General features: G+C 47.3%; 1 long non-coding RNA gene across 7 annotated transcripts in view; it reads left to right on the forward strand.

Moving 5' to 3' along the window:
* The first annotated feature begins 3,496 nt into the window (after nt 1-3,496).
* LOC105087115 (uncharacterized) overlaps nt 3,497-22,086 on the forward strand; it is a 37,119-nt gene continuing 18,529 nt past the window's right edge. For 4 of the 7 annotated variants that reach the window (XR_004130901.2, XR_004130902.2, XR_010376616.1 and 1 more), the window contains exons 1-2: nt 3,501-3,733; nt 3,857-4,518. This is a non-coding gene — a long non-coding RNA (uncharacterized LOC105087115). Of the gene's footprint in view, nt 3,734-3,856; nt 4,519-5,087; nt 7,473-21,603; nt 21,656-22,086 lie in introns of all 7 variants that reach the window. The other 3 variants (XR_010376612.1, XR_010376614.1, XR_010376613.1) reach the window with 3 other exon arrangements.

Consider the following 22,086-nt stretch of genomic DNA (forward strand, 5'->3'; position numbering starts at 1 on the left):
AAGCTGCCTCATGGCTCATGAATCAAAAATATAAATCCCAGGTGCCAGATCTTCTAGATCCTCATTCTGGGAGCAGGAAGGACTGAGAGGGCCAGACTCATGTCTGGTTCCCCTCCCATGCCACTCATGACCCCGCTAGGGCTACCACCAGCCCCCACAGCGCCCAGCTGCTCAGGTAAAGACAGACTCCATCTTCCATTTCCCTGTCACCTCATCCTGTCTCCCTTCCCCATCCACCCCAGTCCAGAATGGGCGGAGACAAGGCTTACAGCCCCACAGACCTGGATTAACATTCAGGCGCCTACCACCTACTAATCGTGACTTTGGGTAAATGATTCTCCTCTCTGAGCCTCAGTTTCCTCGTCTCGAAAATGCACAATCAACTTCAAAGGGTGGTTTGAATAGTAAGTAAGGCGGCGTTAGGAAAAAACAAGTGGTGCCCAGAGAGAGCGTTCATGCCCTCTCCTCCTCCTGCCCCCTTGGCCTCCTTTCTGTATCTCCCTTGTTTCTCCCCACCCGTCTCCTCCCTCCGGAGTGGGCCCGCCAGGGAGCCACCTGAGCATGCACAGAGCTCCACTCTCAGATCCCCATGTTTGGTTCAGTGCTCAGCCATTCTCATCAAGGGGCCCTGCATTTTTGCTTTGGACTGGGCCCTGATCATTATGTGGCCAGTCCTGCCTGCCTTCAATTTGTGGCCCAGTCTTTTCTTCTCACCCTCCAGCCCTCACTGCCCGCTACACACTTTCAAGAGCTCCCTATCTAGCTGGAGGGTACGGCCGCAAGGTAGAGGTGGAAAGTGTGGGCAGAGGAAGAAGGATCTGAGACTTTGGAAGCCTGGGAGCCTGTCCTCCTTTGCTGGCTGGAAAATCTGGGCAGAGGGATATGGTGACAAGAGCAAGAGTGGGTGAATGGGTGAGTTAGTGAGTGGGTGGGTTGGTGGAGGAGTGGATGAATGAGCGAATGAGTAAATGGCTGAGTGAATGAATGAGTGGGCAAATCAGTGGGAGAGGGGCACATCGCAGGGGGTGTGTGGAGGCATCCTCATATTCTTCCAACTGTTAGGAGCACTTCTCTGCCCCATGTAGCTTTGTTCTCTCCCTCCGTCTTCCCCCTGGAGCTGAGATAACCGGGGTGGGGGGTTGGGGTGGGGGAAACAATTGTTCTGGAGGAGAAGAGAGGCTGGATTTGGCATCAAGAGACGTGGATTTAGGAACTAGGTCTGTCACTATTCGGGTGATTTTGTCTAAATCACATCTCTCTAAGGGCCTCAACTTTCCCATCTGTATAATGGAGTGAATATCCTGGCCCAGTTGTTTGTTGGTCAGGAGAAGACCCCGAGGGAGGGAGGGAGAGAGAGAGATTCCATAAGGGCCTGAAGGAGAGACCAGCTCCTGGCGGGTTCATCCGGTGCTCCACCAGGGACATCTGATCCGTCTCCAGCAGCCTTGAGGACAGTGCTGAGCTGGGCAGGAGACCTGACTAAGGGATAAACACTGAGAAGGAGGGGTAGCCCTGGGAGGGGCTTCCAAGGGCTGACTACAGGTGCTGCCACCTGTCTGGCACCCAGGACAGACCACACACAGCTACTCCCCTCACAAGTCTACCCATCCGTCATCTCGTCGAGTATCAGGGGTTCAATTCCCTATTTCCAGAAACGGGCTGGGATCACTGGCTTGTCAAAGTTCCATCGGTAACAAAACTAACAATTTTTCAGTCTCTATAGTTGGCATCTTAGACCTAGTTAAATAGGATCTGTGAGCCACTAGGGTCAGCCACGACACGTGCATGGTCTGTTACATGTAAGAACTCCCAGGTGGACAGCCTGCACGTGACAAGCTACTCTGTACACAAACCATGACATACACACTTTACCAAACGCACAACATGGGTGACCCACTGCCTATGAGGCACGTTCCAGAAACCTATTCGTGCCCCATCCGTGTCCCACCAATCACAACCTACCCCATAAGTAAATCTACCCACCCCTGAACTAGAACTTGCGTAATCTATTACATACACGACTCACCCCACCCTTGGCTGACCCCAAACAATATCGTCCAGACACACGTCCCTCCTATAAATGACCAGCCACCTCTCGGATCTACTGGCTCTGTGGTCTCAGGCGAGTTATTATTTCAAAATCCCTGTTTCTCTTTCTGTAAAATGGGCCTAACTTGTAGTTTGTTGTGAAGATGAAATGAGATAAAACTATAAAGTTCCTAGCCCTTCTCCCCACCCACCCCCACCCTTGCCCCACCCTTAAAGGATAAACCACAGACCTTGAAATCAGAAAGACCTGGGTCAAAAGCCAGGCACTGCCAATTCCCAAGCTCTGTGACCTCAGGTTCCAGCTTTCTTATAATTCATTTTGGCATCAGTTGGGTTGATACCTTTTCTGCAGGGATGGTGTGGGCCTTAAGTGACCGAGAGTAAGCATACAATGCAACAGCAGTGATTACTGTCGTTAGTGGTTGATTCCTTGACCGTCTGGCCCCATAATCAGTTGGAATCAGGACCCCTGCACAGAACTCCAGGGATGGCCTATCCAGCCCTGAACAAACCCTGGCTTCCATGCCATCAACTCTGCAGCCTTCTTTACCTCTGCACTGCCCCTGACCCGAGCTCAACATGCCCCAGCTCCCAGGGGAAAACAGAGGCCTCAGATCTCACCTTGAGGCCCCACTCCTTCATGTAGATGGAGAAAACGGGGGCCTCGGGAAGGGGAGGAGGTGGGTGTTTTGATAGCGCTGTCTGGGCAGCCGGAGGTCTGGGAGGGAGGCTGCTCTCTGTGGGCAGGGAGCTCAGGCCTCTGGCATGGACAGTAGTTAAGGGAGCTGCTGCTCTGGACCACATCATTTGTCTTTTAAATAACAGTAATGGCTAATGTTTCTGGAGAGATTCTGAGCTGGGGCCAGTGCTAAGAGCCTTCCCCTCTTCTCAGTTGATCTGTCCTCCTTTATAGATGACAAAATTGAGGCTCAGAGAATGAAATGACCTGCCTAAGGCCATACAGATGTCACAGGAGGGGCTGTAATTTGAACTCAAGTCTGATTCCAGAGCTTGAGGACCTCACTCCCTCCGTGCTGCTTCCCTCCTGGAATCCTAGAAAGAACCGTGGAATCCTGGAGCGCTGGTGGCTAGTGGGTCCACCATCACGTTACTGGCAGGGATCTCAGGGGTCTGGGGAGCCAAGATGCCTGTCCCAGGACACATACAAGTTCAGAGGCCTCCTCCAGACACCGGCGACCCCAGGCTGCCTGGCGTCTTCACTTCCCCTGGGTGCTCACCACTGTCTCCTGTCTTTCCTCCCCCACCCACTACCCAGGGAGCGGTGGTGCGGGGAGCCCGGGACTTATCAAGACAAAGAACAAAAGTCGTGGGGGAAAGAAGCCAAGAGCCATCTCCACTCTGGGGTAGGGCCCTTCAGTTTCGCCCCTTTGAAATTTCAAATTCCAGTTTGTGGACAAAGTCCTCACTTTCTCACAATATAGGTCCCCAACCACTGACCAAACTCCAGTCCAGGCAGCCAGCAGGCCCAGGGCTGGTGAGGCTTTGCTGCTTCCTTTGGCAGCTCTCAAGGTCCAGGGGGAGGGGTCCTGGGCCAGCTGGGGTTGGCCAGGCCATCCCTGCAGCCCCAGCCCACCTCACAAGGACCCCTGCCTGCCACCTGAGAGGACAGCCCTCTTCTTGGAGCCAGGAGCTGACGCTTGCTGGTACCAACAGCCAATACCAGGTAGGCCCCCTTCCTGTTCTGGGCATCTTTTCTCTCCCTTGCACCCCTAAAACATGGCCTATCCCGCTCTCCTTGTCCTGGGTTTGGGCCATCATGTTGGCTTAATCCATCACGACTTCACAGAACTTCAAGACTGGACAGAATGTCTCAGCCAACTCACCCATTTGGTGGATGGAAACACTGAGGTCCCCAGGGGAGTGCCAGCTGGCTCCAGGTTGAACCTGAGGGGATCAACCCGCTGAGCCCTGAAGATGGAAGACACATGCTCAAGGCCATTTAGTGGCAGCAGGGGAAGCTTGGCCTTAACGAGAAGACCATGAGCTCTGTGAGGACCCCTCTGCTTCATCGCAACCCTCAAGGAGCCTGGCAGTGCCTCCTACAGACCCCAGAAGGTGGAGCGTCTGTCCATTCAGTCACTGATGGCCATTCACTGGGATGCCACGGAAGCACTTCCGAGAGGAAGATGAAGAAGCTTGGGGCTGAAGGCCAGTGGATTTGGAAGGAAACATTTATGTGGTTAACTGATAACTCAGCCCCATCCTTGGGCCCCTGGAAGCCTCCTTCCTCCCTGTCCTCAGCATGATTAAGACGAACTTACCTGCCTGCTAATCATTGCTGAGCCTGTTGATTTTGCCTTAAAAAATTAACTGGGCATGAGTTTGCGGTTTGCCTCACCCCTAACCCTGCAAAGCAAAGGCCTGGGTGGGCAGGAGGCCACCCGGGTTATGCAAGAGGCCGTCGGCCTCCCCACGCAAGCCAGCAACCCCTCTGCTGCTCTCCAAAGGGTAGGTTTTGCTCCAGAGTCAACAGTCTGCTTGTTTCCCCTGCTCTGGGTCCTGAGCAAATTTGCTGTGTTACCAAAGAGAGATAAAAGCAGCTGGGGGAGAGCTTACCAAACAGGGATGCGAAGCGGCAGCTTTGAGCTTGGGATTCTAGAATCCTGCAGTGTCAGAGCCAGGAGAGCCCTTAGGAGGATGTGGCCTGAGGCCGTTCAGACTGGATTCTGAGATCCCAGGAGCCAAGGGAATGTATGCAGAGGCCTCGCTTTATCCAGTGCCCACCACTTAGGGACACTGTCCCTTAATATTTCATCTGAGAGTGGAACCGGCTGCTGATAATGGGAACCGGAAAACTGCTGGTCCAGCCTCACCCCCTCACTCATCATGCAGATGGGCAAATGGAGGCTAGAGGGGGGAAGTGACCCGCCCAGGGACAGAGGTCACCCTGGATGCCCTGAGGCTCCAGCTAGGCTGGGGCAAACAGGGCTCTCTCTAGTGCTCAGTGATGTGTTCCGGATGTTAGTGAACATCATGGCCCTGAAATGCCCTCCCCCACTGTTCATCCTCCCTCCCAGGGCTGGCTGGAAGCAGAGCGGTGCCTGAGAGCCACCGGAAGGCCAAGTCACCTGGCCCTGTGTCCTGTGGGCCCTCTGAGGAGTAGCCATGAGCTGCAAACCAGAGGCTCCAAGTTCTAACCCATCTCAGCCTTGTCCTCTCTCTGGAGGCATCAGGCCATCGAAAAAGAAGCAGAGCCCTGCCCTGACTCTCTCAACCTCTCTGAGTCTCAGTTTTCTCACCTGTAAATTGGGAATAACAACACCTAACTCACAGAGTTGCCATGAAGGTGAAATGGACTGGGATATATGCAGTAATAACAATGGCCTGTGTTTACAAAGCTGTTTTGAGAGCCTTCCGTGCATTGACTCGTTAATCCTCACAACCACTCTGGTACATAAGGCAATGTTTTTATCACTATCTTATAGACCCGAGGCACAGAGTGGTTAAGTCATATGCTGAAGCTCGTACAGATTATAAGAAGCAAAAGCTGAGATTCCCCGAGTAATCGGGCTTTGGAGTCTGTGCTCCCAACTTCCGGGCCACCCTGCCCTACCCTGCCCTTCCAGGGCTGGCATACAGTAAGTGCTCAATGAAAGATGGCCAATATGATGATAAGCACAAGGCACACATGGGCTGTGTAGATGGACTGTGAGGGCTGGAAGGTGGGAGAAAGAAGACATATCGCTGGGCTGGAGTGGTCAGAGATGGATTCCTGGAGGAAGTGGTGTCCTGTGCAGAGGGAACGTCCAGAAGTGGAGAACACTGTGGGTGACGGCAGAAAGTCATGGAAGCTACTCTGGCTGGAGAGCAGGGCATTATGGGAGAGGCTAACTGTAAGGCTCAAGAGGTAGGGGAGAGAGTAGGGTCCAGAGAATGATCGGGAAGGAGGCCAGGAGGACTTGGGTCTGTGTGGGCTGGGCCTCCCTGCAGGCTGCCTTTTGCCAGGTGGCTTGTGACTTCTGGGCTGAGGCTGTTGCTGTCCTCCTGGTTATGTTCCTCTCTCCTGGTTATGCTCCTGCTTTTATCTAGGCAGAGGTGACTTTGGGAGTTCAGTGGAGCCTGCCCAGCCCCTGGCAGGTCTGAAGGGTGATGCGGAGCCCTGCCAAGCTCAGGCCCTGGTCTTTGGGTGGGGGGATGAACCCACACCCCAGGAACCACCCTTGGGCTCCCCAAATTCTTGCTCTGAAGGGCTCCAGGGATCTGCCTGGAGGTCACTGAGATGAAGTGTTTGGGATCCTGAGACTCAGGCCAGGGTCACTGCATACAGTTGTACAGGTTGCTCACTGCACAAAGGTTCTCTGGCTAAGGGGGCAAGTGGAGGTGGAAATCCACCCTTGTTCCACTTACCAAGGAGCTTTGGCTGCCCAGAGAGGGACATCATTCATTTATTTTCACAAAGTCTCCATGTGAGCTCTATCCCAGCTCTGCTTCCAGCCACTGTGTGACCTTGGGCAAGGTCATTTCTCTCCTCAGCCTTGGTTTCCCATTTGAAAAGTTGTCTAGCATAAAGCAGAGACTCACCCCTGATGGTGAATTAGAATCATCCGGGGCCCTTAAAAATACTGATGCCCACACCCCATCACAGTCCAATGATCAAATCTTGGTGGGGAGTGGGTGCTGGGTATGAGTATTTTTAAAAGTTCCCAGGTGATCCTGATATGCAGCCAAGATTGAGACCCCAAGACTGAAATCTGGAACTGGAAAGGCCTAGGTGTGCATCAAAGTTCTACAACTTCCTAGTTGCAACTTCAGTGAGGCTCCATTTCCCCATCTGTAGAATGGGAACAGTGGCAGCTTCCTCATAAAGTCAGAATGCCAATCCAGCAAGATGCTGTTGAGACCGTGCTTGGCACTGTGGCTGGCAGGTAGGGGGCTCCCAATTCTTAGTACCAGGACTATTATCTGCCTACTGACAACATGAAATTGGCTTAAAATAAAGGGTCCTGTTAGGTCAAGGATTCAGAGACTGGGAGTCAGGCTTTCTCTCTTCCGGAGTCAGGTTCTGGTATGTGGGTCTCAGTCGTGGCTGCACACCTGTCGTATTATTGAGGTATGAGTGATGATTCTTACGGTTTGATATTTTTCTCCAAAATGGTACAAAATTAAATTTATTTTTGAATCAGTACTGCATTCACAGGATTCAAAAATCAAAACAATATGAAAGGTGCACTTGAGAAATCTGGCTTCCACTGCTGTCTCCTGTCCACCCACTTCACTCCAGCTGACCCTTCTCTGAACTTTCCTGACACAGACCTGGCTGGATGTAAGACCATATACTATCATCCTCCAGCACTTAAAATGACCTGCATCTTGCTTTGTTCATTTCATAGCATAACCTGGAGACTTCCCCACAGCAATGGCAAGCAAGCTTTGAGGAAGGAAGGGTTATTGCCCCGTCCCAGGTGAGGGAACCGAGGCTCGAACTGCTGAGTCAAGAGCGTTTGGACTCTTGCTATCTGACTCCAGAGCTGGTGTTTGTTTCCTGCCCCAGCGTGGACTTCCAGGAAGCCTGGCCCAGAGAGCTTTGGAGCCTGGCCTAAATCTCTCCAACGCAGGCCTGGCAGGGGGAGTGGGGTGGGGTTGAGCCCCCACCGTGTCCGGGCCCTGACTTCACAGAGGGGCTGAAGTGTGGAACAAAAAATGTCCAAAGTCATCCAGATAGTGACCCAGTGAGGGGCTGTCCCCTGGATAGGACAGTGAGGGCCTGGTGGCCATGCCCTCCAGTAGAATGGAGTCTGCCAGGATCTCTCTGGCATCTGTAGGCTGTGTGGGTGGCAGGGGAGGGCAGGGCTGGGGGAGCGGCAGGGAGGGAAGGGAGGCCTGGCTGATGGGACAGGCTCTGAGGAGGGGAGGCTGAAGGGACCCCATTCCTGGAGGTCAGGAAGCAGGATGTGGAATTCATGGCAGAAGGGCAATGCCATTTTAACCAGATGTTTTCTGCTCCGGCAACCTCAGGGCTCCCTCTGGCTTCCTGACCTGCTTCAGGCCAGTGACTCACTGACTTTGGACAAGTCACTTTTCCTCTCTGTGCCTCAGTTTCTCCAGTGCAAAATGAAGGTGATTAGGAAGCTGGCCTTTAGGTAGCTTTGGAGCAGCCCCTAAAAGATTCTCTGAGGCTCTTCTTGCCTTGTTAAGGGAATCTGGATCTCGCCTTGATCAGAATGGGGTCCACCCATCAAGGCCCTGGGCGGTCCTGGGTTCGGGGCCGGGGTTACAACGTCTCAACACTGCTCTAAAACCTGGACTCCTCCCCGCAGTCCTCTCTCTCCCACCACCTTGTCCTCCTCTCCAGGTAGATATGGAGTCAGGACCATACCTGGGGGGTCCCGGGGGAAGCCCTGGCCCCAGTCTGACATCCTCCTCCTGGTGCTATGGGGTCGCACACAGAGGGCAACCTCTTCATCCTTGAGGGAGCTCCCGCAGCCACGCTGGCACCCCAGACCCTGCGAGGGCTGCTGGGCAGAGTTAATCTCTTAATACTGGTCACAATGAGATTTCAGGGATGGAGGAAGGCGGTCTCCATAGAAACTGCAGACCAGCCCAGGACCCATGCAAGGAATTAGCCACAGGGCTCAGGAAGGGACTCCTGGAGACCCAACCCAAACAGGAAGGGAAGACATAGCGGCCTGAACTCCCGTGTCCTGCTCCAGCTCTCCTGCTGCCTCTCTGGAGGGCTTCAGACAAGCCATACCCCTCATACTGTCCCAGTGTTCTCCTGTTAAACTGCACAGAGCCACCTTCACAGGGGGAGCCCTATGACCTTTCTGGGCCTCAGTTTCTTCATTCTCCAATTGGGGTTATAATTCTCAATCCAGGGGCCTTTCTAGAAGAGTGCAGTCTTCAGAGTCTGCCAGGCCTGAGTTTGAAGCTAGGCCTTTCCCATTCAGACTGTAAAGCTAGGCCAGGCATTTCACTTCTCCCAGCCTCAGTTTCCTCACCTATACAATGGGCACAATCACTGTCGTGCCTGTCTAGTGGGTACTGACGCTCAGTGACTGTGAGTCTCCTTCCCACCTCTTTCGGACTGCCCCACCACACTGTACATCCACCCCCCACCCCACCCACTTGCAGCTTTCAGAATCCCAAAGCTGCCTTGTCTCTGGCCTTTGCACACGCCAGAGACGTGCCTCTCCAGATCAGCTGTCACACCTCCCGCTTCACCTCCTCATCCTCCACGTCCCGTCTTAGTCATCTTCCTCCGGGCAGTCCTGCTGGCTTAGGCAGGTCAGGGATCCCCCTCGGTGCTCCTACAGCTCCTAGTGCTTTACATCATCAAAGTTTAATCAAATGGTGGTTACTGGTTATGTGTCTGCCTCCTCCATTAGACTATGTCCCACTGTACCCCTATATTCCCAGGACCCAGCTGGCACTTAATATAAGGGGTTGATTGAATAAATGAGTGAATGAATGATGGAATTTGCCCATTTCATTCAACATTTATTCAGCACATCCCACGCGCACTGCTGTGGGTGCCGGAGATGCAGCAGTGAATAGGGAGGATTCCCCCAATAGGGCTGCAGTCTTAGCAAATAAAAACACCAGATGCCCAGTTACACTTGAATTTGAGGTAAACAATAATTCTTTTAGCCCAAGTATGTACCAAATAACACATGGGACATAATTGTACTTTTAAAAACTTCTGTTGTTTATCTCAAGTCCAAATGTCCCTGGGCATTCTGTATTGGATCTGGCCACCCTATTCCTTCCCTCACAGAGCTTACATCCTGGTGGGGAGGCATGGTGGAAACTGAGGAAGTAAATAAATAAAAAAGAAGAGAATTCCAAACAGTGCTTAAGTGCAGTGAAGACAATGAAACAGCACGACGTGACAGCGTCCGGCGGCGGTTGGGGGGCATCTGTGGATAGGGTGATCTGCAGGCTGGTGGCCTTTAACTTCATGGGACAGTTCTAAGGTCCAATGAGATGCTACTTTGGAAAATTCTTGAAGGATCTTAAAGGGAGTGGAGGCTGTTAATACTGGAGGCTGTTTAACTTGAGAGAAGGGCTCCGAGGCGAGTAGAGGGCGCAGACGGGGGACGATGCTGAGTCCCACTTAACAGACTTCACAATTTTGCAATTTGGATCTGGGCATTCCCAAACCTTCGCGAACCCGCAGCCCCACCCCTCGGTCAGCCAATGTCCTCTGCGGGGCTCAGAGCCAGAGGAAAGGGCCAGAGAAGTTGTGCAGAGGAGCGTGGCCACCTGGGCCAGAGTTAGGAGCCCTGACACCATCCCCCTAGACCTACCCGGATCCTTCGGTAGCCCTTGGGCACAGGGCACAACCCAAGCCAGAGGGCCTCCAGGAGGAAGCCGGCCAGATGCACCGCAGGGCCGCGCTTTGCGCGTCCTGAGCTCCCCCTAGTGGCCAACTCAGGAATTGGTGCTCAGAAACTTAAATAACCTCGCGGGCTTCACCAGTCACAGCAGAGGTCGTATTACAGTCCCACCAATCACAGGCCCAGACAGACTATGGCTGTCCAAATTCAGCGGAAGACAGCTAGACACGACTACCAATCACAACGCGCTGGGCAAGCTAACTTTCATCCAATCACACACCAGCACATGGTCACTGCACCAATCACAGCGCAGTATTTTGAAACTGGTTCCCTAAGGCGGGTACAGCGCTACCATTACACCATCTATGAAATTTATATTCCCAACATCCGGTCCCAACGTGCAGGCTCCTTTAATGAGAGTCCCAGGCTTTGTGCAGCCTCCATGTGGAAGCTCAGGTTTGTATTCAAGCTCATTTATGTATCTTAATATTTAATGATAACATTAAATATCCTCCCCCATTATAAAAATTAACATGTGGGTCCAGAAAAGTGGGAAAAGTATGACCTTTGGAGTTGGACACACCTGAATTGGAGTCCACTTTATAGCTACGTGAAGTAGGACAAGTCACTTCCCCTTCCTCAGTCTTTAAAAAAGAACACCTACGTTAATTGTGATTGTCTGTCACCCCACCCCCATCTCAGTTATTCAAGCCAAAATCCTGGGAGTCACTCCCTTTGTGTCTTTCCTCCCATTCCCTCTCAGCTCCTCAGAAAATCCAGTTCTTGCCACCTCCAACGGTATCTCACATTTTCATGATCTTTTCATCTCCACCACAACCAGCCTTGTCCCCATCCCCATCATCTCTGCAGATCTGCAAAGTCCTTTCACTTCTCCTGATCTTCTGCTCTGGGTCTTCTACCACCCACTCTACACCTGGGGGCCAGGGATGACTTTCTATAAGAAGATTGGATCAGGTCCCGCCCTTAAACTGTTGCAGCTTTCTCTGCACTTATAATTAAACTAATAAAATTCAAAACTCCCATGGACTGTGAGGCCTGTGTGACCTTGTTTCTACAGCCTTACATTTCCAACTTCATTTCGTTCTAATCACTCCCATCCCAGTGGCTGTAGTCACACTGGCCACCCCACCTCTAACCTTTCCCCCAGTCTCAGGGCCTTTGCACTGTCTTCTCTCATTGCCTGGAAAATAGTTCATTGGTTCTTCTCATGGCTTGCAAAAGATTTTTCAGACTCTGACTTAATTGTCACCTTGTTTGAGAGGACTCTCCTATGTGTTTATGTAGGTTCTCCCCATCCTTTACCCCTTTATTCTCTGTCCCTGCACCTGTTTTTCCTTCTCACCACTTATCACAGTTTGAAGTTACACATATGTTGAGTTTCTTGTAGAATATCTATTTCTATCTCCTTCACCCCCATGAAGATGACCCTTGTCTGAGGTGTTCCCCAGGGTACACTCCACATCTTGAACGGTTTAAACACATAATAAGTACTTAATAGATATCTGTTGGATACATGACTGAAAAGATTTTTGGGGAGAAACTGGTACAGTGATGTGAAGTGTTTAGTATATAGTGTGTATTCAATGAAAAGGATTCCATGCTTACAAGGAAGTAAAGTGAAAAAGAGGAGATTAAAAATCACATGTGCTCCTATGTTTGAAAGGATTTAAACTCTTAATTGTTTACCAGGATTTCTCGACCTCAGCACTATTGACATTTTGGGCTGGATAATTCTTTGTATTGGAGAAGAGGGTGGGGGAGGCTGTCCTGTACATTGTAGGATGATTGGCAGCAACTCTGGCCTCTACCCACTAGATGCCAGTAGCAACTGCCCCTCCCTGCCCCCCACCCCAAGGTATGACCACCAAAATTATCTCCAGACATTGCCAAATGCCCCTTGGGGGTCAAAATCACCCCTGATTGAGGACCATTGTGTTAGGAATTAGATGTCTAGACTTACAGGAATTTTCTCCCAATAATTCAATGTTTCTCACATTTCAGTGACCGTAAGAATCATCTGGGATCATTAACAAAAATTCAGATGCCTCAGGTCCCACCTCCAAGTTCCGGAGTCAGCAGTTGGCCCAGGCATCCCATGTTTAATGAGGTTCCAGGTGCTTCTGATTCAGGGACCCCTCAGGAAAATTCCTCCAAGAAGCCTCCCTGATAACCTGATAAGCAAACACTGGGTGAGGCTCCCTACCCACCTGGACCCTATCCTTGAATTCCTCTCCTTCCCAATTACCCTTCCCTGGGTATATTTTCAAAGTAGTGACAGAACCAAATCCTAGTTCAGCCAAAGCCCAAACTGCCACATCTACCTTCAGGGAAGAAACCAAAGCTGACCACAGGGTTCAGCTAGAACCGCTTATGAAATAATGGTACCCCAACCAAAGGAATCCTGAGTCACTGCCTGGGAGAAAATCAGTTGTCAGACGGTCTTCTCTCTGATGGATCAGGGTCCCTTCTCTGAGAACAGGTGCTGAAGACCACTCAGTGGGGCTCATCTTACTGATCTAAGACTGGTCATGACTCAGCCTACCTTTCCAGACCCGTGTTTCTGGCTCCTTTATTCATAATCTACCTATGGGTTGACTATTTCATGTCCCTCTTTTCAGGCACATGGCAAGATTACACTTTTTTGCTGCCTTTGAAGTTAGATGTGATCATGTGACTGGTCTTAGCCAGTGAAATGTGAGAAGAAACTGCATCACACTTGGGCAGAAGCTTTAGGAGTCAGTGCTTTGGTTGTTTTGGAAGCAAGTGTAGATTCGGAGTTACAGGACAAGGAGAGTGACCCACCGACTCACGGCAGAACTGTAACTGAAGGATAAATTCCCATAGAGTTAAGCCAATGAGACTTGAGGCTTTTTTCTTTTTAATTGCAGCATAGCCTCACCTAACGTGACTGAATGCGGTCTTTTCAAAGCTTCCCTGATATTCCTATGACCATTATGATTTTTATCAATCTGCAAACCACCTATGCTATTACTTAACATTTTGTTGACATCAACTCACTTATTTTTACTTAGATTTATTTTAGAAGGAAATGTTATTACTTCCAAATCAAACACCAATATCATAAGTAGAAAGCAACAGGAAAATAAGCAAATAAAATAAGCCATTGTGTTATATCCTGAATTAATACAATTGCTTTTCAAAGCCTCTGGGCCCTAAGTCTGTTGTCTTTGTTAAAAAAAAAAAAAAAAGGAAGACAGTTACTGTGTGTCAATCTTTTGGGCCCCAGAAAGCTGGCTGGGATGGTCAGATGTTTGGAGGTGGCCCAGCATGGAGGTTGAGAGCACAAATTCTGGAGCCTGACATTTTGGGCTTGAATCCTGGTTCTGCCCTGGACTAGCTGTGTGATCTTCAGTGAGTTACTTAACTGTTCTGTGACCATTTTCTCATTTGCAAAATAGGGATGATAATGATTCATATGTCATTGGGTTGCTGTGGGGATTATTTATGTAAATATAGAGAAAAGGCTTATAACTGTGCCTGGCAGGTAATACTTACACAGGTGTTAGCTATAAAATGGTGGCAGGGTCAAGATCAGGTGGGTCTGGAGAAATGTTTGAACTCAGAGAAGAGGAAAGAAAAATCTCCACACTGGCCGAAAATGAATTACTTGGACAGTGTGGATGGGGGACGGAGGGGGGCTGCCTTAGCAGCAGGTGACATGACAAAGTTCTAGAGGTTTTACTTGGCGCCAGCTGCCCAGACCTCTAACCTTGTCTTGTGTACTGTTAGCGAAGACGTAGTGCTCAGCTGAAAGGAGCTAGAAAGGGAGTGTATACCTCAGTGGTAGAGTGCATGCTTAGCGGGCACGAGGTCCTGGATTCAATCCCTAGTACCTCCATTAAAAAATAGATAAGTAAACCTAATTACCTGCCCCTGCCAAATAAATAAAAATACATTTTTTTAAAGGAGCTAGAAAGCCCTCTGTATACATGGACCATTCATCAACAATTGTGTTTGATTTCAATTTTAATAGAGACACAGTTTTCCTAGGATGGGACAGGGTGAGAAAACCATGCCGTTTAGAGAATAATTGAAGATATGGAAGAGTTCCAGGCTGATCGTTGGGGAAGGGGAGGGGGCAGTGTAGCAGAGTGGTCAAGGCTGCTGCCTTTGAAATATCGATAGTACCATTTATATAACTGTTTGACCTTGTGAAAATTATGTGTTCCTCCAGCCTTATTTGTTTCGTCTTTTATAAACTACTGCTATTTTGTGTCTCAGCTACTCATAGACAAGCTAAACCTTATTGGAAATACCCATTATTACTGCTTCTATTTGATATTTTACTAGAGGCCCAAGCAATGCAATGAGACAAGAAATTCAAAACCTATCTAATAAGAGAACTTAACAAAATTGCTGGATACACAGTATGTCAAAAGCAGTTGGTTTGTATACACTAATAACAGCAAGTGAGAAGATTCAATTTTAAAAATTATTTATGATAGCAATAGCAATTATTGCTAAGGTTAATCTAACAAAAGGCCTTTATGTATTAAAATTATCAAATTTTATTTAAAAACATAAAAGAAAACCCATATAAATGAAGACCTATATAAATATCATGTTCAGAAGGACTTTTGAAAATTAATAAAGGGAAATCTCCTTAAAATGAAGTCGGAAAGCCAGAAGGGGGAGCTCTCATGCACATACTACTCAATGACAATACAGATCCCAACAGAAGGAGATGCACCTTGCATCTCGGGAAAGCAGTGACACTGCTTTACTACTGGCAGCAGGAGGAAGAAAGATTTTCTCCTTGCCTGGCAACAGCTCAGCCAGTGAGAGACTGGCACAACCCAGCCAATGAAAAAGCCACTATACTTCAACCTTCCAGTTTATTCAATGGACTGCTCCCAAATAAACCCATTTTGCCGGTAAAAAATAATTGTTTTATTGTTTTAGGTTAACAGATTCATTAGGCAGAGATGTCAGTTCTTCCCAAATTAATAAATTCAATGTGATTTTAATTAAAAGACAAACAGAGCAAAGCCACTTAGCACAGTAAATTGCAAGCACTCCAAATATGACAGTTGCATTGACAGAAGTCCAGTGAAAACAGATATGCCATTGATCTCCAAACTTTGTTCAGTCCTGTTCAGTCTCATCGTAAAATTTATGTGAATGAGCAAAGAGAATAGACAAGATAATTTTAAAAGAACAATTATAATATGAGGAAGACATGCTCTACAATACATAAAGTTCTAGTTTCACTGCCCAATATGATGACCACTAGCCACGTGTGGCCATTGAACATTTGAAATGTGGCTAGTCCAAATTGAGATGTGCTGTAAGTATAAAATACATGTTGTATTTTGAAGAACTATTATATTTAAAAAAATAAAAATATCTCATTAATTATTTTTATTTTTCATTTTTGATTCGATGTTGAAATGACAATCTTTTAGATATATTGGGTTGAATGAAATATATTATTAAACAATTTTAACTATTTCTTTTTTGGACTTTTTAAAAATTAAACTTCTTATTTTGGTATAATTGTAGATTTATTTTGGGTTTTGTTTTTCATTTTTTAAACATGGCTACTAGAGGTAAATGGAACAGTACAGAGAGCCTAGAAATAGGTCTATGTATGTGTGAAAATGGGAGACAAAAGCAATGGCATTGCATGTCAGTCAAGAAAGGCTGTCCTGTTCAATAAAGGGTCTGGTCAACTAGTTATCCATATGAAGAAAAAATATAATGGCATCTCTATTTCATGTCACATACAAAAGTTAATTGCTGTGGAACAAAGACCTACTTATCAGAAATATAACTTATAGAAAACATTTGGCACAATATCTTTATGATTTCAGGGCACTGCAAGATACAAAAAGCACAAACCATAAAGGAAAAGATTATTAAGTTTAATGCTCATACTTATAATTTAACCAAAATTTAAGTACATTGCAATTGTAAACTTCTGTACAACAAAAGATACTCTAAAGAGAATGAAAAGACGAGCTACAGACTGATGAAAGGTATTTTCCACTAATACAGCTGAAAAAAGGATTTGTATCAAGAATAAATAATCCCGTCAAATTAAGAAAAGACGAGTAATGCAGTAGAAGAATGGGCAAAGGATATGACCACGCACACTCGCAGAGAGGAAATTCAAATTGTAAAAAGAAGCCTTCCTTCTCTAGCAATATGGGAAATGCAGTCTCATTTGACATTGATCACCTTTCAGAATCAAGTGTGGATGAAGGTGTGGAGCGATCAGAACTCCTAGATGCTGGTAGTTTGTGGGCAAGACTGAACAATTTACCAATATCTCATCAAAGTGAAGATGCCCATTGCCTGAGATCCAGAAATTTCCCTCCTGCATGTTATCTGAGAGAAACTCTCACCCATAGACAGAAGAATGTTCTTTGCAGCATTGTTTAAAACGGTGAAAAACTGGAAACAACTCCGTTGTCAAAAACCAGAATAGATATACTTGGAATATTCATTCACAGCATTTTTTTTGGTGGGAGGAGGTAATTAGATTTATTTCCTTATATATATATTTTAATGGAGGTCCCGGGCCCCCAGGACCTCATGCATGCCAAAGCACGCACTCTACCACTGAGCTATATGCTCCCCGACAATGCACATCATTTTAAATGAGTGCCCTAGTGCTACCTGTAGGTGCATGGGGGAAGAGCCAGAAACGAGAGGAAGTTGCTGAAGAGTTATGTACGACATTTGAATAAATTTTCCAGATAAGCAAAATAATTTTGTATATAGTTTATGTAGCCACGTAGAGTAAAGGTATAAAAACATGTCTAGGAGTGATGAGCAGCCGATGTTGACGGCGTCCCCTGTGAGGAGGCTGGCAGAGCAGTGAGGCCGCGGAGGAGTACAAGGGGGGCTTCAGGTGGAAGTGTAATGTTTCACTTCTCATTACAACAAACAAGAAATGAATTTAACGAAAATCTGGTCATGCGTGTAGGATTTGACAAAATTCCCAAGAGATGGGTACATCCGTGTTCACAGTATTATTTTCCATATCTTTCTGTAATATTAAGAAATATTAAAAATTTTTAAAGGAAGATTGTGAAAAATTTAACTGTCTTTCCGAATACCAGCAGCAATCAGTAATTATTTTTAAAAAATCAGACTATTTACATTTTCTATACAATTATTTTTTTCCTTAAATCTAGGAATGTATTAAGCCATAGAATTTGTCTGCTTGGGGAGCTTCAATTGGTGTTAATGTTTTCAAGAGTCTCTGCGATGAACTAAGGTGAACACACTGGAGGCCTGCCTTAGACTGCCTGAGGCACTGTCCTGTGTGAAGGGCTTTGATAATGAAATTTGAACAGCTTCCTTTAATCCAGCATTTTTTCAAACATCTAAGGAAGTATAGAATCCGTCTTATTTGAGTGGCCTTGCCTTGGGAAAGGCTGACCTAGTGACCTCCAATTCTCACAGTCACTATTCTAGTTTGGGCTCTGCCACTAACTTGCTGTATGACTTTGGCCAAATCACCTTTCCTCTTGGGGCCTCAGTTTATTAAGCTATTAAGTGGGTGTGTGAAGTTTAGACTAAGGTCTCTTACCTGTTTCCAGCTCTCAAACCCCATGTTCGAGCCCAACCTTGGGATAACATTCCCACTCAATGTTACTCCTCTTCTCTCAGTTAACTTTTTATGATTTAGCTGAAGCAGGTTCATGGTAGAAGAGTTATTAAAAAATGGACATAATGGAATTTAAAAAAAAGAATTAAATTTACTCCATATGCCAGTGTAGGCCCTTTTCTGAAGGTGTGATGATAGCCAGCATTTATAGAACACTTACATCCAAAGCACTGGGCAAAGTCCTGTCCTAGGACTATTCTTATCCTCATTTTACAGATGAGGAGACTGAGGGTCAGAGAGGTAAAGTCACCTGTCCAAGGTCATACAGCTTGGAGGGCTCTAACCCAAGTCTTCCTGACTCTGCAGCACAAATTCTCAGCCACTACCCTATAAGGCCTCCCCATGTGAAAGGGGTCTTCATCACTGCGAGATTCCTTTTCCTCCCAGCTCTCTGTCTCCTTCAGGATTCTCTCATCTCAGAGTAGCTGTGGGCGGATATTATCTCCTCCAAAAGCAAAGTCAGGCCTTCTCTGTTGAAGGACCTGTGTCCCTGCCTCATACTCAGTCCACCTTATCTCTAGAAAAACTATGACTTGCCCTGGAGAAGGGGAAAAAAAATAATCCTCTCCCCACCCCAACTCCACCTACCAAATCACAGGATTTGGGGGTAAATTCACAGGCTGGAGACAGAAGAATGAGTGCGTAATTAAGTTTCAAATTGACTATTGTTTTATGTGAATGTCTGATAAAGAAGACACAATGGCTGCCAGATGTGGGCTGGGAGGTGAGATCTCCCAAATGTGGAATTCTAGAAGGCAGGCCTTGAGTTCTAGAGCCTGGATCCTCCAGACAGGCAGGGTGGGGACACCAGAGAGAACTGTGGGCTGGGGAGAAGTCCCAGCCAGGGACACCAGCCCAAGACATTTGACTGGGACTGGTCCTTTCAGAATGGAAAATGGAGGCCGGATGAGTTAGCAGTGAACTTGGTCACTGCTGTAGAATCCGAGGGGCTAGAGCAGCAGTGTCCAGCAGAAATATCATGTGAACCACACATGTAATTTAAAATGTTCTAGTAGTCACTAGAAATAGTGGAGCCATGAAATAGGAAATTGAGCTTACAAATAATGAGCTTCCCCTTGGTGCTAGCAATCAGGGGTCCCAAACTCAAGTGCCCTCAATGCCAGGATAGGTAATAAAGATACACGAAGTAGATAGAATATAAGCAGATTTCACACTGTCCTATAAGAAAAACAACACAGCAAGCATAATAGTTTATATTCATTAATACAACTTTAGACTAGAGACACTAAGGAATGGTGGGGGTTGTGGCAAATTAGAGGAAGCGTGCCAGGTCTAAGTTAGTTCCAGTGGATTTTGTCATGTGGGTATGGGGAATTAGTGTTGCTGGAGCTGCCAATTTTTGGAAAGAAGCTGGAAGTTGGAATTTTTAAAGGTTAGCAATCAGTTGAAATTTTATTTAAAAACAGAACAAAACAAAACTGGGTGGTCTAAATCTCAACCTCTGATCTCCTGTAACCCCTGGTCCTTGTTATACTGAGGAGGAAACTGAGGTTCAGAGTGGTTAAATATTTTCCCAACTCACAGCAAAGACAAAGAACTGGCTCTTTGGGTTGTTTCTGCTACTTCTGCTAGTAACCAACATTGACTTTTCACTATTCTTACTGAGAATTACTAGGTGCCAGGTTTTGTGCAGAAAAAAATGACACCATGAAGAAGGTCCTGTTTATGATGACACATTTAGAAAGGGGAAACCAAGGCTTGGAAAGGTGGAGCAAATTGCCTTAGATCACACTGTGGGTCCAGAATCTGGGTCTAGGTTTAATTACAAGACTCTAGATGCCCCTTCTGGCTACATTCCCTTCCACCTCACCTCACTGAGGGACTTCAGAGACCAAGGACCCTGGTGATTTTCACCCTGGGGCTACCTTGAAGGGCCAGGAGCTGCGGGGCAGGCAGCATCCTGCACCCCCACACTTCCTTTAACCCAGGAACCTCCACTGTATCATTTCTGAGAATTTGCTTCTGGTAAGAGTTTGTTTGAAGAAAGAATTCCACTGCTTTTTTTTTTTTTTTTTTTTTTTTAAGTTTGAAAACCACTGATCAGCCCACAGTCTCTTGATTTACAGGAGAGGAAACTGAGGCCCAGAGGTGGCAAGTGTCTTAGGTCCCTTTGCAAATAAGGGCCAGAGCAAGGACCGGAACTGGGTTCTGGAGGCCCAGCCTGGCGGCCGGGCCCCACCTGGGAAGCTGCCCACTGGGTGTGCCAGGGCCTCCCTCCAGCTCTTCCGGGCTCTGCCCAGGGAAGGGCCAACTGCTCCCTCTGTGTCTCCCCACCTCCTCTGCCTTCCCTCACAGCTGTTTGGTTAACTTTCTGACCTGTTCCTTCACAAGCCCTCCCTGAGATGTGGCTGCCTCCATTGCTTGTCCCAGGGAATCCTAGGGCCTTGGCTGTGTGTTGGCCCAGGCTCGGCCAGTCCCATGGCAGACAGTTGTCAAACAGTGGCTGTCTGGGTGGAGGGAGGACTATTTACCCAGGGCAGGGCCCAGGCAGAGGCTGCAGCTTCCTCCCCACGTCACTGGCCCATCCAGCCACTCAGCATACTGACTCAGCTGTCCCTTCTGTCTTTGCTCATTCCACAAATATTTATGGAGCGCCTACTGTGTGCCAAGTGTTGTTCTACATGCTGAGGATACAGCAGGGAACAAGATGGCCAGATTCTCTGCTCTAATGGAACTTACATTGTCATGGAGAAGACAGATGATAAACAGATTAGCGAATTCACAATCCCAGAGCCTTGAAGGATAAGAGGATTGATAGTGATGGCGGAGGCCGGGCAGTCTTAGATTTGAATGGTCCAGGAAGGCCACTCTGAGTGGGGAACATTTGAGCTAAGAACCAAACTAGGAGGAGAAAATAGTTATGGGAAGATCTGGCGAAAGGATGTTCCTGGAGGAACAGTAGGTACAAAGGCCCTGGGGTAGGAATGTGCTTGGCATGATTGAAGGACAGTAGGAAGGCCCAAGTGACTGAAGTGGACTCAGCTAAAGGGGAAAAACCAGAGAGGCCAAACAGAAGGGCAGACAAGTCAGATCCCCTGAGGCCTTTTAGGTCAGGGAAAAGAGCTTAGGTTTTCTTTTCAGTGTGACACAAAGCAACTAGAAGGTGTTCAGCGGGGATTTTACATATAATTGTATCCTGAACTCGTCTTTTAACTTTAAGTCTGCCTTTTCCCTCTGTTGCTTTCTGTCCCAGGACTCTTGTTTTCAAGTACGGTCGAGGGTGTTTGAAACAGTGTTTAATTATTCCATTTTCCTTTTTAATTTAAAAAGGTTTTCAAAAATTTTATCAAAGCTGTATAGGTACACAATTGAAAAAATCAAATGCTCATACAAAGCTGATAGTGAATAGCATAAATAAATAGTTGTTGTCCACCCACTCTTTCCTGAACCCGATTTCCACCTCTTGGAGGCAACCAACTATTCTACCTGGGTTCCCCGCCTCCTGGTGTTTTCCTCTATATTTCTAAATATTGTGGTTATACTGCTACTTCTTGGTTTTTCAATAACACTATAAGGTAGGTGTTGGCCAACGTAATAACAATAACAACACTTGAAATCTACTGGAATTGGTTGCAGTGTGCAGAAGACCCTTGTACCATCCCGTTGATCTGCAGAGCTATCCTGGGAGGTAAGCAGAACCAGTATTATTAACCCCATTTTCAGAGGAGGACCTGGAGCCCAGAGTGATAAAGGAAATTCCATCTCTCACAGTGGGATGGTTAAAATAAAACCCATCTTGCAGTCAGGATGGAAGGAGCTGGGGTCCCAACGTGAAGGAGGTAAACCCTTCTATCTTACATTTTGGGTTTATTACACCAGCTAGTATTGTCCTTACTAACGCAGTGCCCACGTTTGAATCCTAGCTCTGCCTCTTGTAGTCTGTGTGATTTAGGGTAAGTTATTGAACCTCTCTGAGCCTTTGTTACCTCTTCTGAGAAATGGATTTGCTGATAGTAACTACTCATTGGGCAGTGGTAAGGATCAAAGGAAGTAATTTGTTTTGAATGTATGAAGTGTTTAGAACAGTGCTTGGCCCATCGTAAGTACAATATAAGAGAG

This window comes from Camelus dromedarius, chromosome 18, assembly GCF_036321535.1.
Source record: "Camelus dromedarius isolate mCamDro1 chromosome 18, mCamDro1.pat, whole genome shotgun sequence".
Lineage (NCBI taxonomy): Eukaryota > Metazoa > Chordata > Mammalia > Artiodactyla > Camelidae > Camelus > Camelus dromedarius.